Source organism: Eurypyga helias, unplaced genomic scaffold (assembly GCF_000690775.1).
Source record: "Eurypyga helias isolate BGI_N326 unplaced genomic scaffold, ASM69077v1 scaffold23712, whole genome shotgun sequence".
Lineage (NCBI taxonomy): Eukaryota > Metazoa > Chordata > Aves > Eurypygiformes > Eurypygidae > Eurypyga > Eurypyga helias.
In genome coordinates, this window is record NW_010234477.1 from 509 (window position 1) to 5,496 (window position 4,988).

Genomic DNA, 4,988 nt, shown 5'->3' on the forward strand with positions numbered 1-4,988 from the left:
CTGCTGTGGGGCTCCTTCCAGCGGCCCCTTGGAGAAACAAGATGGGGAGGGAGTTGGAGTGGGATGGGGCATGTCCTGGCTGTGGGGTTTGCTGGGGAGAGGGGCGGCCATGTAGACGGGAGGCCTGGGGGCTCATGGACCACCACCCGTCCACACCTTCTGGAAAACCTCTTCACACCCACCCCTGAGTGCCACCGACACCCAAGGTGGGAGAATTTCGGAGGCAGGTGCTATGGCAAAGGTGACCAAGTAACGCAGGCTGTCACCCCACCTCCGCGACCTGTCCCAGTGTGTCCCACAGGGACGGCTGAGGAGCTTGGAAGCGGGACCCCCGCCACGTGGGAGGAGCTGGCCTGGCTGGCCTGTGCTGCGTTGGCCATACCTGTGAGCAGAGACACCTGTCTGAGCTCTGGGCGATGCTGTGCCTGGGGTTCGGGGGGCACTCCCACTACACGGGTGATGGGGGGGAGCTGGAGATAGGGGGGGCTGGGGTGGTGGTGACCCCCAGAGACATGTGGGTCAGGGGCCTAAATCCTTCCCCAAGGGTAGCAGAGTGTGGACCATGAGGAGAAGGCTTGAGAAAGTCGAGCCTTGTCTGGCTTCCCTGGCGTATCTGACCACAGCAACAAGTTCTCTGGGTCGGGGAGATGTTTCTGTTGAGGTCCCAGCTGGGAGGCTGAAGGCATTCGGCCACAGACAGGTCGTGACGTGCCGGGACCTGGAATGTAGATGTGTGCTGACAGCACGGGTTTGCAGGCAACACGGAGAGCCTGTTAAGGTCTGTCTACCCAGAGACCTTGCCTGAACAAGCGATGCCGGGAAGGTGGAGAATGTCCATGGGGCATGGGCATCAAGCACCGTCTGGTGTGAGCCCAGGTCCCTCGCCCGTCTGCTGACCGGCCGTGAGATCAGTGATGCCCCTGAGCAGAACGTAATGCTTCTACATGATGGAGAGCCCTCGTTTCAGGTGACACTACTGTGAGTTTGGAGGCTTTTGTTGGTTTTCTGTAAGTGTTCTCCCGTAGCAGCGGTGGTAGAACATCCAGGCCATCCTTTCGAGGCTGAGGTAGAGGGTGAAGGAGTACTGAAAGGCCAGCCACCCCGGACATTCTGAAAGGCCACAGGCAAAGGCCGGCCTGAGGCGGTTTCACCATCACCAGAGGTTGGGCTATGGCACGGTCCTGGAATCTCAGGAAAGGCCGGGTCTTTGTTCCCAGAATATGTCTCTCAAGTTCCCAGGAGAAAGGAGCAAGCCTTGCCCTGAGGCGAAGGAGCTAAGGTGGCCACTGTGATCCGAGAGCGCGTGACTTGTGTCCCTTTTTGGACCTGGGACTCGTTTCCCTCTTTAGACTGATTAATAAAGGCAATTGTAGAACATGAAATCAGTAAAAGGAACAACAAATGGAAAAAGAGGCGGATTGATGACTGATGTAGTAATTATTTTATTTGTAGAGCCCAACTAGGCCGAGCAGAGCGCCCAAAGGTAACACCCAACGAGAGAGAGGTAGAAATAAATACCAAAACGTAAAAATCCCAGGAGTGGTAAGGGTTTGGGTCTGGCAGGGGCCTCCCCTTTCGGCCTGTGAGGTTTTAGGGGTCGGTGTGTGGTCAGGAGTGGTAAACGGTCAGGCTCTACGGATGCCTGTGGCTCTACAGCAATGCCGTTAGGGCGAGTCATGCGAAGGAATCTGGTGGCTGGATGTTACGTGAGCCGCCAGAAGCTTGTACAGGCGTTAGCTAACGTTAGCAAAGGTGAAAAAACAGACCCAGCCCGTAGCCGAGTTTTGGCAGCAGAGAGAACCTGTCAGAGAGGCACGTTTTAGCCAAATAAATGGGCAGAGTAGCTGCGATGCGTAGCTGCGCCTTTCAAACGCTGGCCGCTTTCAAATCTTTTCCCTAGGTTGTTCCAAGCTGAGTTTTAAACTGGCCATTGGTCATGTGAAAGCTTTGAAGCAGGTCAGGGTGCGAAAAATGGAATAAGGATTGCTGAAAAATGGAGTAAGGTGTCAACGGCGACGTGCATTTAAAAAACCTCTTTGTGAGCAAGATGGTTGTTACACTGAAGCATGAGATGCAAAGGGAAAAAATCATAGAATCATAGAACGGTTTGGGTTGGAAAGGACCTTAAAGGTCATCTAGTTCCAACCCCCCTGCCATGGGCAGGGACACCTTCCACTAGACCAGGTTGCTCCAAGCCTCATCCAGCCTGGCCTTGGACACTTCCAGGGATGGGGCATCCACAGCTTCTATGGGCAACCTGTCCCAGTGCCTCCCCACCCTCTCTGGTGAGATCCTAAAAGGTAGGTGTGATGGCTTTTGTTGGGATCGAGTTAAATCTCTGCGCAGTAGCTAGCGTGAAGCTCTTTTGGATTTGCACCGACAAGAACGTTGATGACACACAGATGTTTTAGCTGCTGCCAAGCAATGCTTACATTTAGCCAAGGACCTCCTCCCGTTGTCCCCAGCTGCTCCTCTGCGAGAGGCTGGGAGGGGACACAGCCAGGATGGCTGACTCAAGGGATGTTCCATGCCAGAAGGCATCATGCTCACTATGGAAGTTGGGGGGAGTTGACCGAGGGGTCAGGTCTGGATCTCACTGCTCAGGGACTGACTATGTATCTGGTGGTGGGTGGTGAGAGATTGTGTCATTTGGGGTTTTTTATGTTACTTGGATTATATAGCAGTAGTAGTACTCTCATTACATGTTATTTAGTACTGTTAATATTCATAGTGTTGTGAGTTTGTTTCATTGTGTTGCAATTATTAAACTCTTTGTATCTCAACCCATGAGTTTTCTTACCTTTTCCTCCAGTTCTCTCCCCCAGCCCACAGCAGGAGGGGGGAAGCGGCGGGGTGGCGCGTAGTAACCACAACAGCAGAGTACGGCTTCCCTGTTGGGCTGGACCGATGAAGCTTCGGAGTGGCCCAGTCTCACGGGGTACGTATTGATGTGATGTGATGCGAAAGGCTGGATGTCCCTTGGCAGAACTTTCCCTCTGTGCAACGTCTGAAGACGGTGAACTTCAGACCTGGAGTTTGTATTTCTCTTGGATGATCCAAAAGGATGAAGGTTTTGGAACAGCCATCTGTTTTAATCCTTTTGCATTTAGGTCTTTGTTTGCGGCTCGGTTTGAGGGTGCAGTCACACCACCTAACGTTCAAAAGTAGCGCATCTGGGTAGTCAGGTAGACGAGGCCGAGGCGTCGTGCTCTAGCCAAAATCTGAGACAATGGCCTCAAAGTTGCATGGCCAACGTCGTGTCTTTAGGACAAGCAGTAAAGCCCGAGGCTTTGATGGGATGTGGCGCAGGTCACCCTTGAGGAAGCGTCGTGACTAAACGGTGAAGCCTCCAACGCTGCCATCGATCCAAAATACTGGAAGGTACAGTGGGAAAGTGAATTCTGTGGATGTCGTCTAGGGCAAGGGAGAAACTGTGACCTGTGATCCGTGGAGCAACCTTCCATTAGTAAAGGTTCCCGTGGCTTTCGGAGTGAGGGGCAACTGCACAGGCACCTCTGAATCGAGCAGCTGGTGAAAGAGGGAGCGAGGGAAATCCCCATGGTGCGCAAGCAGCTAAAGTACCACCTCCAGGGAGGCGTTGTGTTGTTTTGGGTGGCTCATAACACAGGAGAAGGCAAAGCCGTAGCAAACTACGGCCACGTATCGTAGCGAACAGGAGCGGGTGGAAGCGGCGAACAATAGCTGCAGATCGGAGCACTCTAGGCAGGGTCACCCCGGAGCCTTCATGGCGTTGCCTGCTGTAGAAGGGGTCCCCGAAAATGTAGCCCCTTAACCGTACCAAAGGTTGTAGTCCAACCAAACGGTCCGGAGATGTTGGTAAGAGAGGGTTTCACCTTTGGTGCCTCTTTTAAATTGTCCTATTGCGATGTACTATAGGAACTCATGGATTATAGAATGTTACATGTTCTGACAGGGTAACGTGATGCTTACGGATTTCTGTAGGTTAAAGAAACTCTGGGAGACTCCGAGAGATTCCTGGAGATGCTTGTAAAGCTCCTCTTTGGTTTAGACAGTTTATGAATTTTTAGAGATTCTCTGAAAGATGTCTTTGAGAGTAAAGGAACTCTCATAAGATACTCTTGGAGATTCTTGGGGAGTCCTGCAGATTAAAGGACCTGTCATAGACTGTAGATTTTGAGAAATTCTTTCAGAATCTTTGAGATTCACGGGACTCAGACTGTTATGGATTCCTTTAATGTCCTACATTCTTCGAGATTCCTATAGATTGTTATGGATTCTTGTAACATAAGGAGGCTCTTAAAGTTTATGTATCGTTATACAGTATTTTTTTTTAAATATGGCAAGTTAGAGATCCTATTGATCATGGACTCTTACAGGCTCTTATGCATTTGTAAAGGGGACAGTGACTCTGAGGGATTCTTCGGTATTTCTGTAGGCTGAAGTAGTTGTGATAGATCCATAGAAACTCTTACATGTTGGAGAAATTCTTAAAGGGGGGATTTCTGTAGGCTGAAGTAATTGTGACAGATCCATACAGATTCTTACTGGTTGGAGAAACTCTTAAAGGTTATAGAGTGTTAGTCTGTTCCAGGTTCTTGTAGGGTACAGACACTCCTAGGCGGTATTTCTGTAGGCTGAAGTAGTTGTGATAGATCCATAGAAACTCTTACATGTTGGAGAAATTCTTAAAGGTTATAGTGTTACAGTCTGTTCTGGGCTCTTGTAGGGTACAGACACTCCTAGGTACGAAGGTTTCTTCTAGATTCTTGTGGAATCTGATGGGTGAAAGGAACTCTTGGAGTCAATGGCTGCTTTTCCATTAGAGACACTGTTATAGTGTTCAGCTTCCTATTAATGTCCCGCGGATGAAAGATGGTGTGGTTAGAGATTCCTAGAGGTATAGATTGTTACCGTTTCCTACAGATGAAAGAAAGTCATGTAGAGGAGATTCCTAGGGATTCTAAGAGAATCTTGTAGCTTCTTACAGCTTGTGGCAGATGAAAGAA